This window comes from Lissotriton helveticus, chromosome 3_1 (genome assembly GCF_964261635.1).
Source record: "Lissotriton helveticus chromosome 3_1, aLisHel1.1, whole genome shotgun sequence".
Lineage (NCBI taxonomy): Eukaryota > Metazoa > Chordata > Amphibia > Caudata > Salamandridae > Lissotriton > Lissotriton helveticus.
Window position 1 is genome coordinate 92,213,981 of NC_136061.1, and position 13,198 is coordinate 92,227,178.

The following is a 13,198-nucleotide window of genomic DNA, read 5'->3' on the forward strand; positions in this document are numbered from 1 at the left end:
ACAACCACGCACTCCGAAGGAAGGCAAGCTGTAGTAGGTATTACCCGCATTCGGACAGACTGAGTCAACCTCTGCATTCCATGGACGCTTACAGTAGTTAGGAATGCGTCCTGCAAAGTGCATGTTTCCCACTGATTGCGCATGCATAAGGAAGGGACTAAGGCAAGATGCTGACCAGAAGCTAGAACTGCTTTCCGTACCTTTTCAGGTGCAAGTAGATATTTCTCCACCACAGTTACCTGCATTCTTCACAGCAAAGTGGCTTAGAAAACACTTCTCTCAAAACCCATGCAATGGCCCATCGCCCGCTTCCATGCCTTTAAGGTTGGAGGTGTAGTATCTTTCCACATCCGAGTAATGTCTCTCTTTGCCAATGTAAATCCTAGGAATAGTAGGTGTCTTTCATAGCAGTCCCCTCCGTGCTATGGATAAGAACCATTTTGGGGTGCAGTGGGACCTCCCAAGCCAGCACCTCTGTCAGACACCACGTCACATCACCCTCCTCCCCTCCCCCCCCCCCCCCCGAAATAGCAGGTTTTTCTGACTTGTATTCAGGCCCTGACATTGGTACTCCAATGAATTAGGAATAGAGGTCCTAATCTCTCTCAAAGGCTCTTTTAGAACAAGCAGAGGGGGTAGGAGATAAGGAAACAAGGGAGCCAGGTCAGAACCAGCCCTGCCCTCACTTATAACACTTAACATACCAGAGAAAAATCTGCTGAACAGTGCCAGGTTCTTGGGCCCCTCAGCTGCACTCATTCACTACCACCATTCTTGCCAAGCACACCTACCATTGAATTTGAGCATGTTGGACAGAAAGGCCTATAAACCAAAGAGGACAACTATATATTGGAAAATTTGGACTTTGTTGTTTTTTATTTTCTATTTCTATTCTCTACCACTGCTTCTCTCCATTCTCAAATCTGCGTACTTTTCAATTCTCGCAAAGACATGGGCTTTGACTTGAGGACTCCGCTTACATGAGAAAGGCTTCCTTTAATTTCTTTTCATTCCAAAATCTGTCTAGGCCCTGACTCTCAGAATTTGTAACAGCACTGTACACCACATACTCAACACCTCAAACAATATAAAAAGTGACCCGGAACTAAATACTTGTAGGAAGCAGGTATTAGCCCTATAGTTTAATCGTCAAGGAATGGAATTACCCCTGCTGAGGAGGGCGACCACTCAAAGCACTGTATGCCATCTTTGCTTCAACACTGGAGCCGACTTCCAGCCCGGCACCACAATCCAAACAGGTCCTTTAGGCATCAACATCAGCTCCATTGCCACCGCCAGAGGAAGACCCTGCACCTATCGTCTTATCTGACTTAGCCAAATTCATCTTGGCCACTAACCGAGGCCATGCCACAAACTTGGATCGAACCACCGATACCTTCACACAGAATCATGCCTTTGCCTTGGAGCCGCACCCAGACATCCAAGAACTTTTTGGATATGACTCTTATCAGAGTCAACTAGCCTTTGAAGATGCCAATGGAGATGAGAGGGATTATTTTCCCTCACACCATGATGATGACAGTTTGAAGTTGCACTTGCAGGAGGCCAATTGGATGGACACTTCCCCAGGAACTAGCTTGTGTTCTCTCCCTGGACCTTCAATGGAAGAGAGCACCTCCTTTGTCACAGCAATGAGATGTGCAGCAAGGTATTGGATTTACAACTACCAACTATGGAAGTCAAAACTAAGGTTTGACAGCTATTTTGTAACATGGACAGACTTTCTCTGAGCTCTTACTTCCACTCGAAGCACTGACTGGCACACTTATGAGCACCTGGTCTAAGCGCTGTTCCTGTCCACCAGTGAACAGGCAGGTTACCAGGCATGCCAGGCACCAGGTGGCGCCAGACAACCCAGATTTCTTGGCATAGCCCTCTACACCAAAATGTTTGGTGGTTCAGGCTCCCACCAGTAGAGTCAAACCCAATTCTTTCAGTACAACTCCCCTAAACAGAGTCAAAAGTAATCAAGGCATTTGTTTTCCTTGGGCAGCCTAGCCCTCCTGTCAGCCATTTCAGCTGTTTGCTGGGGAGATACTTCCATGCTTTATGAGATATGGTTGGCGATATCTTGTGAGTAAGGGATTTGTAAAGTGCTGGAATCACCCCCGTAGGGGTATCTCAGCGATATCGTAGGGAGGTTACAGGAGGTGCAAAGATCAGACCCTGAATAATTCTGTGTTCAGGAGTTTCCTGAAGCGCTGAAAACTGGGGCATTTGCGCAAATCCTCTGGCAAGGTTTTCCAGCATTTCGGGGCAAGGTAGGTGACAGTTTTGCCGCCTGTTCGTATTTTCCTGAAGCGGGGGACCACTAGCAGCCCTTTACCTTCAGATCTAAGTAGACGGTTCGGGCGGTAGGCTTTAAACTTGTCCACCAGGTAGCTAGGGCTCGTACCATAAATCGCTTTATGGGCGAGACAGCAGAGCTTGAATTTAATTCTCTGGCGGATAGGGAGCCAGTGGAGTAATTTTAACAGTGGGCCCGAGGAGGTGTGAGGCAGCTTTTTGAGAGCTAAGAGTGCAGCAACATTCTGTACAATCTGTAACCTGCTCAGAAGGGATTCATTAGCAGATTCTAGTAGAGCATTACAGTAGTCCAGGTGCCCAATGATCAAAGCCTGAATCAAAGTTCTACGAACAGACAGAGGCAACCACTGGAACACTAGCTTCAGAGTATGGTAGCAAGTCCCTGCAGTAGTCATGATTTGATCCCTCATTGATGGCATAACATCCAAACGGACCCCTAGATTTTTCGCCACAGTAGAAGGAGAAGGTACGGGGCCTAACATAGCAGGCCACCACTTGGGGGACCACGATGCTTGAGCCGCGCCAAACAGCAGGATTTCGGTCTTGGCCGTGTTCAGCTGGAGAAAATGTTTAGTCATCCACGCCGAAATGGCTAGCATACCCTTTGCAAAGCGCTGATCGATTAACTCTGTGTCCCTATCAAAAGAAAGAAGTAGTTGTGTATCATCAGCGTAGGAAAATGGAGTAAAGTTGTACTCCCTTATGATCTAGGCCGGGGGCAAGCAAGAGTCCTGGGGTATCCCTTTGGCCAGCTTCAAGATTTGGGAACGGTAGGGACCCAGATTCATAGTCTGGGTTGCTGGTCTAAAAGGCTGACGAGCCAATTAAGTGCCTGTCCCTACAGACCGGCCTCTCTCAGTTGGAAAAACAATTTCTGAGGAGAGACTGTGTCGAAGGCTGCCATCAGATCTAATAAGACCAGCAGCACTGCTTTGTTACTATCCAGAGCCATTTTAATATGGCCCATATCACCAATGAGGGTAGTCTCTGTAGAATGATTGGGTCTAAACTCAGGCTGGGAGGGGTCAAGGATGGCTTGAGATTCGAGAAAACCCATTAACTGAGTATTGACATAACCCTCCGCCATTTTAATCATAAGAGGCAGAAGTGAGATGGGGCGATAATTAGAGAGCACGTCTGCAGGTAACTGAGATTTCTTCTTAATTGGTAGCGCTTGAGCGGCTTTCCAATCAAGTGGCATGTCTCCTTCATGTAAAGAAGAGTTGAGAATCTCACAAATGGAGGGGGCTAGGAGAGGTGCAAGAAGAGTGAATATGTGTGCCACCATCACATCTAGTGGTGATCCAGATTTTGCTACCGAAGGCATGGCTTCCACCTGAGAGACCTGGATGGCAATGAAATGTATAAGGCCTTCACTCAAATTTCTTAGAGTTGAGGGTTCAAAATTAGAAGGCTCGGAGTGACACAATTTGTTTGGGAATTGATTGTAGATTAAATTAATTTCATAATCAAAATGCACAGCTATACTGTCACATATTCCCTGAGAAGGGGGAATCTGCTGAGAGCAAGCTGTGGGATTGGATTAGTGAAGGAGTTAAGAATTTTATAAAGTTTTTTTAGTTGAGTTTCCTGCCTGGTTGAGTTTAATTATGACATGATCTTTCCGTGCCTTTTTAAAGTTCTTATGATAAGCAGTGAGGGCCTTATAGCTTCTCAGTTTTCGAATGGGATTTGCACCAGATTTTTTCCAGGTGTTTACATCTGGATTTTTCACCACGTAACTGAGCAGTATACCAATCTGCACTTTCTTTTAGAGTGTTACTCTGTTGATGTTTCATCGAAGCCAAAATGTCTATCATTGAAGTGATGGCATCATTAAAAACCCTAAGCTTCTTTGTACTGTCCTTTGTTCATTAAAAACAGGAGGAACAAATATTTTGCTAAAAGAGTCATAGGTGACCTTATGCCATCGCCTACGGAGACTATTCAGAGGACATACGTCAGTTTGGTTTCTAAGGCAACTATTGATCCGAAATGGAATCAGAAAATGATCCGACCATATCAGACGGCAAGGGGGATCAGAAAGTATGAAGGATCAATTTGTGAGTATGATGTCCAGGGTATGACCTGCCGAGTGTGTTGGATCAGAATTGACCTTCACCAAGCCCAGGGAGGCTCTATTGACCAGGAAGTTAACAGCATCTGTGTTCTCACTATCTTCCCTATGAATATTAAAATCCCTTAGTAGTAAACAATGTTTGGAGGTAATAATTAAAACTTTCAGCGAATCTTTGTATATTATAGCAACACCACCGCCCACTTTCCCTTCTTGGTCAAGTCTGAGAATCCGATAATTCTCCGGAAGGGCCAGGGCAATATCGGGCATTGAGGTGGGTTTAAGCAATGTTTCCGTTAGGAAACCTAAATCTGGTAAATCAAAGCTCACCAGATCAGAGTTCCATGGCATATTTAGGTAGCGAGCGTATATTTGCTAAGATCCCCTTCCAAGAACACAACCGGTTAGAAGTATGGGGTCTAAATTGACTGTAGGACACCCTACTCACCCCTGCCAATCTCTCACTACTGTTTTTATCGTCCTGTGAGACAGGTGGGATACGAGTAGCATCACAACTATGGAAGTGGGAGTGTAAGCAGGCAAAGGGACCTTCAAGATTAGCAAATGTAGAGGCATATGGGCAAGATGTTACACAGTTTCTCACCTGCAAAAGTTGAGAGGATGTATAAAAGTGCCTAGAGGCACTCTCTGAGGACAAATGGGCAGGGTTCCTGGCTCCTGGCGACGACCCAGCGCGGACGGGCACTGACGGGCTTGCCTTAGGTGCGCCTTCGGCGCGCGTCCGCTGCGCCACGGCGCCATTACCAGTTTAAATGCGGAAAGAAGGACAACCCAAGAAAACAACCAGAGCGTCACCTCTCCGTAATGGCTGCCGTGAAATGGCCACAAACTGAAGTGCGCTAATGCTTAGCCTAGCCCTCCACACAAGCAGCCAGAAAAGCTGGGTGGAACAGGGAGGAGAGGTCCCAGAAAGCAGGTGAGCCAAGCCAGGCTAACTGTTCAAGTTAAAAGCATTTATGAAATTTAAAACAGAAAGTGAACCGTGGCTAAATAAAAATACAAAATAACAGCTTGTGCAAAAGGCAATGTGCAAATTGATTAATAAACTATTCCCCACAGCAGAGGTCTGCTCCCAACTACCATCCGGTACCTTCTCTATCACGGGCACGTCGGCGCCATCACCAGTTTAACACCTTCGACGCTCATGATGAGCTGAGCTCGTCATGAACCACGGCGCTCCAGTGCTCATGACGAGCTCAGCTCGTCATGGACCGCGGAACGCTCAGGTGCGGGTAGAATTCCCCTGCTGTGCTGAGCGTTCCACGGGAGTCAATACACCTGTGACGAGCTCAGCTCGTCATGAGCACCGGAGCGCCGTAGCTCATGACGAGCTGAGCTCGTCATTAGCATGGGGGCACTGTGCGCTCCCCCTTTCCCCCCAGCGAAGGGGTTAAGTGCGGGAAGAAAGACAGACCAAGAAAACAATTAGAGCGTCCCCTCTCCGTAATGGCCGCAGTGAAAGGGCCACAAATGAAAGTGCACTAATGCTTAGCCTAGCGGGTCTTCCCTCCACACAAACAGCCAGAAAAGCTGCGGTGGAACGGGGCGAAGCGGTTCCAGAAAGCAGGTGAGCAAAGCCGGGCTAACTGTTCAACTTAAAAGCATTTATGAAATTTAAAACAGACAGTGGAACCGTGGCTAAATAAAAATACAAAATAACAGCTTGTGCAAAAGGCAATGTGCAAATTGATTAATAAACTATTTCCCACAGCAGAGGTCTTCTCCCAACTACCATCCGGTACCTTCTCTATCTTGCCGGTAGATCCCATGAAATTTCGGGCCAACCTGGCTTTCATACCATCCCTAATGGTCAGGATGCCACAAAATACAGGATCCGCTCTGGGCAGAAACTACTGACTGCTTAGGCAGAGGTGCTTCAACAGCACACTTGGAAGAGATTCATAGCTTCTCTGGTGATGTGCAGGCCTCTTTGATGGATATGCCATTAGATGATACTCGCCGTTTTGATGAGAAAGTAGATTCAGTGTTGGAACGCTTCAAAGAAAGTCACAGCACATTACTTAGGCCTTCCTACCCCCTGAAAGACAGTACCCTCTGCAGTTGTGTGCCTCTTGAGATTACTACAGGGGGTTGGCATACCGTCAACATCAAGGCCCACCTACCCCGCAACAGGCACCCCAGTTTTTCCGGAGCACGGATGAACGAGGCAGCATCCAGGCCTCCTTGAACAGCACACTTTTCAGTCCCCTACTCCTGTGGCACTAGCTTCCAAGCCACTTTTGTTTGCCCTACATGGCACACAACCACTCGGTGGGAGGCAGGGTGAGTCATTTCCTTCAAGGATGGCAAAATATAACACCTAAGAGTTGGGTCCTTCAGTTCGTTCAATTAGGCTACACCCTGGGATTCTTTTTAGACCCACCACCTTCTTCTGCCTACAACATCGCATCTTTCAGAGAGCACCTATCCATCATGCTCCAAGAAGTGCAAGCTCTTTTAGACAAAGGAGCCTTAGAGAGGGTCTCAGACGAAAATTGGAATTGGCTGTTACTCTCGCTAATTCCCTTTGCCAAACATCTCCACCCTCTGTCTTTCCTCTGGTAGGTGTTCAAACTCAAGATGCTCACATTGGCCGAGGTTCTATCTGACCTTTATCTAGTCAACTGGATGGTGGTTTTGGACCTGCAGGGTGCTTACTTTCATGTGCCCGTCCTGCAATCCCACAGACGGTACTTGCAGTTTATGGTGGGTCAAGGGTACTTTCAGTTTGCCATGCTCACCCTTCTGCCTCACCAATGTCCCTTTGGGTTTAATAAAAATGTGATTGCAGTGGTCGCAGCACACATTCAGAGGCAGATATACCAGTTTTCCCCTACCTCGACGACAGTCTGTTGAAGGCTGGCTCACCACAGTCAGTCATGGGACGCCTCTAGACAACCGCAAACCTCCTGACATCATTTGTGTTCACTATCGATGTGCAGAAGTCACACCTTACACCTCAGAGACCCCCTTTCCTTGGACACATCCTGGATATAGTGCAGTTTAAGGCCTTCCCTTCATCACAACAAGTCCAGAACATTTGGGCTATGATTCTGATGTTTCAAGCTCAGACGTGGGTTTTGGTGAGAGTGGCATTGAGGCTTCTGGATTTCTTAGCCTCCCTTATCCTGCTCATCGACTATGCTATGTTACAAATGCAGGCGCTCTAGTAGAACCTGGTATCAGTGGGCTCAGCACCAGGGGAACCTGTCGGCATCCATCCACATTTCGGAAGAGACTGCACAAGACCTTAAGTGGTGGCTGCTCAACCGCAATTGGACCAGCATTATACACCTAACCCAACTCCACCTATAGCTGACATTGGTGATGAAGCATCACTGCTGGGCTGATGAGGTCATCTGGGAGAGTTGGAGATCCGAGGTTTACACATCAGCCTGTTCGAGGTGTAGACCATTTGGCGCTGAAAGCCTTCCTACTAACCATCCAAGGGAGACTGGTTGAGGTTCTCACAGATAACACCACTGCCATGTGGTATTGCAGCAAGCAGGGCTGAGTGTGCTCCTGGGTTCTGTGCCATTTCTGGAGTTGGCTGGAGCGTCAGGGCATTTCCCTGGTCTTGAACCACCAGGCACAATCTTTGAACACTAATGTGGATTAAATTAGCTGACAGCAGCTAGCAGGTCTCAAATGGCCATTACAGGTGTCACAGGGCATCTTCCAACAATTGGGAAAACCCTGGTTAAATCTTTTCACCACTGCCGAGAATGTGCAGTGTCAAAATGTTTGTGCGCTGGAGTTTCAAAGAAACTGTATGGCTGAAGACGGCTGAAATGCCAGAAACCGGTCCTAGGAAGCTTGCGGCTGAAGACGGCTGAAATGCCAGAAACCGGTCCTAGGAAGCTTGTTTCCGGTCCAGGGAAGGCATGGCTTGGCAGTCCGGGCTGGACTGTTCCCATGGGGCACAGAGTCAGACTGATTTGCATATGGCCATGTCTGAACTGGGGTGGCAGAGTGGACTAAAGAGAGGTGATGGATTAAACCCAGATATTTTGACTGGGTGTGAGTGTTTGATTGGTTCAGATGCTCCGTCCATCACCACCCCCTTTTGTACCGCTTTGTATGCCATAAGTTGGCAGGGTATGCTCAGACGTGGGTCCCTTGCTCACTTTGCCACTGGATTCAGGCAAGCCTGGCTGAAGACAGCTGAAATGCCAGAAACCGGTCTTAGGAAGCTTGTTTCCGGTCCAGGGAAGGCATGGCTTGGCCGTTCGGGCTGGACTTTTCCTTTGAGGCACAGGGTCAGACTGATTTGCATATGGCCATGTCTGAACTGGGGTGGCAGAGTGGGCTAAAGAACGGTGATGGATTAAACCCAGATCTGTTGACTGGGTGCGAGTCTTTGATTGGTTCAGATGCTCCGTCCATCACCACCCCCTTTTGTACTGCGGAATTCCAAAGAAGGCTCTTCTTTTCAGATAGAGTGGAGCACGGGGCTCCAGTGCCCCTTTCCGCCTCTGACTTCCTTGCCCTGAGTTCTGAAGAAGATCAGTCAGAAATGGACTTAAGCCATCCTAGTAGCTCCGGTTTGGGCAAGGGGAGTCTGGTACCTGGAACTTTTGGCCATGAGCATCTCCTCCAATAAGGCTTTGAGAGGATCTCCAGTCACAGCAGCAGGACAGACTCCTACACCCAGACGTGCGCAATCTGCACCTCCGTGTATGGAGATTGTCCTGCAGCCTGCATTCAATCTTCCTCCAAAAGTTGTGGATGTCAACCTTGCTGCCAGGCATCTACCTACAAAGTCTGTCTATGCTGGGTACTGGAGTAAGTTTGTAGCCTGGTGAGACACTCGCAATACAGACATGTTGCAGGCAAAACTGCTGTATGTTTTATCTCTGAGCCAGCTAGGTGTTCCAGTGGGTACAGTTAAAGCGTATTTGTTAGTCTTTTTATGTTGCTGCCTTTGTTCAAATTACCTATTGTGTTAAGGTTTCTAAAAGGGTTGACTCATTTGTTTCCTCGCAAACACTTTGTAATGCCACAATGGGATCTCAATTTGGTGCTTACTTACTTCATGGGCATTCCATTTAGAACCACTGCACAGCTGTCCACAAGGTCTCCTGACTCAGAAGACTGTGTTCTTGGTCACGTGAACTACATCTCTTCATTTAAGTGACCTCCAAGCTCTCTCGGTGCAGCCTCCATAGACCACTTGTTTTCCAGATAACGTGGTGTTGAGTATCAAGGTAACTTTTATGCCAAAACTTGTGACTGTTTTTCACGTTGGCCCATCCATCTCCCAAAGTTCTTTGCTCTGCCTCATTCTTTGAAAGAGGAAAAACTCCATCATTTGGACCCTAAAAGAGCGTTAAGCTTTTACACTGGTCACACCAAAGACCATTGGGTGGACAATCAGCTTTGTGTGGGGTTTTTAGGGGGTGAAAAAAGGCAAGACAGTCCAGGTGGATAGTCCTCGGTATTACGATCTGCTACGCAGTTGCCAAGAAGCTGCCTCCAGGAAGACGTATGGCTCATTCTGCCAGGGGCAAGGCTGCTACCAGTGCCCTGGGACACAGAGTGCCTGTCCTCGACATCTGTCTGCCTTCGACATGGGTGTCAGTCCACCCATCCACAAAGCACTGCTACCTTGACAACCAGGACCAGTGGGAAAGGCTTTTCACCTGTTCGGTCCTGCAGGATGTTTTGGTCTGAGCCGTTCCATAGACCCACCACCTTGGGTCCATTTTAAAGGTGAGAATCTGCAATTAGAAGTATCCATCAGAAAAACAAGTTACTTACCTTCTTGAAAGCTCTTTCTGGTGAATACTCTATCGAAAAGCAGATTCCTCACCGTCCTCCCTCCTGCCCGTTCTGTGGAATAGTCTCTTCTGTTAATGTTAACTAGACTTATATAGCGCACAGCTGCCTCAGCGAAGAGGCGTCCCAGCGCTAGGAGCAGAGAAACAAAGTGGCTAAGAAACAGGCGAATCAGCGCCGCGAGAAGTGCACACTAAGAAGAGGGATTAGGCCAGGGGGAAAAGGAATGTCTTAATGGCTTTATGGAAGGACAACAAGTTATCCAGACTGCGAATCTGAAAGGACAGGGAATTCCATAACTTGGCTTCCAAACAACGAAAGCACCGTCCCCCGGCACGGAGACGGTTCACTCGAGGGACCACAGCCAAGTGTTGTCCCAAAGAGCGCAGCTGGCGTCTAGGAAAGTAAGGCACCAGCAAGTTGACCAGAAGCCCGGAAGACGAAAGCTTTAGAATTTTAAAGGACAAACAGAGAACCTTGAATTTGATCCGCTTAGCCATGGCCAACCAATGTAGCCGCCGGATAGCACCAGCTGTCGAGCAACCACGCGGGAGCCCCAACAGAGCTCTGGCGGCAGCATTTTGAACTCGCTGCAGGCGCACTACCTCAGCCTGATTGGCCCCAAGGAGGAGCGAACTGGCATAATCAAGTCTAGATAAGATGGCCGCTTGAACAATGAGCTGACGGGTAGGTGGATCAAAATACCCCAGCTAGAGTCTGAGTCCACAAAGAAGGCCGAAGCAAGTGCCGGCCACCTTCTTGGTATGATCCTGGAAGCTAAGGGTAGAATCCATCCACAGCCCCAAGTTTTTTACCACTATCTTGGGGATAGGTGCACTTGACCAGAGTGGTGGGCCACATTGCTCGCTCCAATCTCTCCCCACCAGCAACACCTCGGTTTTATTGGCGTTAAACTGGAGGCAGTTGGAGGTCATCCACTCCGCGACTGTAGCCAGACCACTCCTAAACTTGGAAGCGTCCTGCATAGAGTCGTCGGAGAGGGCCACCACCAGCTGTGTATCGTCAGCATAAGAGACCATAGTAAGGCCTTTGTCTCTATCCACCGTAGCAAGGGGTTGCACGTACAAATTGAAAAGAACCGGACTCAGAGCAGAACCCTGCGGCACCCCCTGCCCGATGGACTGGACACGGGAGAGAAACGGGGGGGCAGTCACTTGGAATGTTCTCCCTGACAAGAAGGATCTAAACCATTTCAAAGCTAAGCCTATGACACCCGCTTCCTCCAGACGACGTAAAAGAATCTTATGGGAGACCGTGTCAAATGCGGCACTGAGATCTAGCAGTATCAGTGCCGCAGTGTGCCCTGTGTCGAGAATGGTCCTCAGAGGTTCTGTCACCGCCAAGAGCGCAGTCTCCGTACTGTGACCAGGACGGAAACCGTTCTGGGAGGGGTCCAAGGTGCCGTTAATTTTCAAGAACCCCGTTAAGATGTTATTCACTTGGGCCTCAGTGATCTTAGCTACCCATGGTAGAAGGGATATAGAACGAAAGTTTTCCAGCTTAGTCGGGTCCAGTGAAGGTTTTTTAAGTATTAACAACGTGGCACAGAGTAGCCAGGAGCACTTATAGGGAGTCCCTGAACTGGGCAGGTTTCAAGGGATCGACCGGAGAGCCAGATTTGTCCTTACCACTCAGTAGTGAGAACTCTTCCTGCGAGATGGGAGAGATAACCTCCAAAAGCAGAGGAGGTCTGAGAGAAGCAATGGGAGATGGAGGCACCAGAGGGAAAGACCTTTAGATAGTTTCCACTTTATTCACAAAGAAGGTTGCCAGGTCTTCGCAATGTTGCTCGGACATGATCTTCTTCCATCTAAAAAGGTCCCAGGGGTACCAGGTACACTGGTACCTCTGATTATTGTTGGGCTTAGTGTCTGAGGGCGCGGACAGAGTTAAGAAAGAAATTGACATTGGCATGCAAAGCTGGCTCTTAAATGTGGCTACAGCACCACTTCTGTCGCAGAAGAAAGTCAACACGGAGGTGCACAGCACGATGTTGTTTAAATCTTTCAGATCCAGTCATGGGGAATAGTTGAAAAGTGATTCATCTGCAGTTAGATATATTATGCACCAGTAAGAGCATTACTGAAGGTAAGTAACTTGTTCGTTTGCCGTGTGTCTGGAACCAGAATTAAGATAGATGCAGCAGCTGGGTTCAAGGAAACCGCACAACCAGATTTAGTCACAATCTTATCAACTATATTGCCCACCTCAAATGATCTGCTGCTTGTAGATCATAAAATAGAAACAACAATTTGTGGATGCGAGGCAACATACAAAAGACAGATCAACTGTACAAATTTAGGTCAACGAGATAGTTCTTGTGTTGACAGTTTTCTTTTATTTGCCAGATGTGTTCAGTATGCACAGATTCAACAACAGCCAACGCGTTTCGCCCACAGAACGGGCTTCTTCAGGACAGTAAAGGTTGTACAGAAGATCTATATACCAAAATGTCAGGGACGCACGTTGAAATGGGAATCTGGCCCCGTGTTGAGAGTGTCCCAGGTAAGGGTAAAATCTTGTTGAGGAAAATACAGGGACCTTCACGTTGCTCTGTCCGAGTCAAGAAAATGGAGCCGTGTCCGGTGTACGTAGCGATGCCAATGTTGCTGGTTCGAGGTACCTCGGGACCAGATTGCCACTGAACACATTTGGCAAATAAAAGAAAACTGTCAAAACTGTCAAAACAGGAACTATCTCATCAACCTAAATTTGTACAGTTGATCTGTCTTTTGTATGTTGCCTCTCATCCACAAATTGTTACCTCTGAACCAGAGAATTACATTAAATCTAGAGGTTATTCCGTTCAGTGTTACTAGCAAACCATTCAGAACTATGGCATTAGAGATCACGTATCTATCAACGCCTTACCCAATTAAAACACTGTTGGCTATAGACCAAATCACTGAAGGCGTTGCGGCATCCTCAGGGTGCAGGCTCAACATTTCCAAAATACAAACTACTGCCATGAAT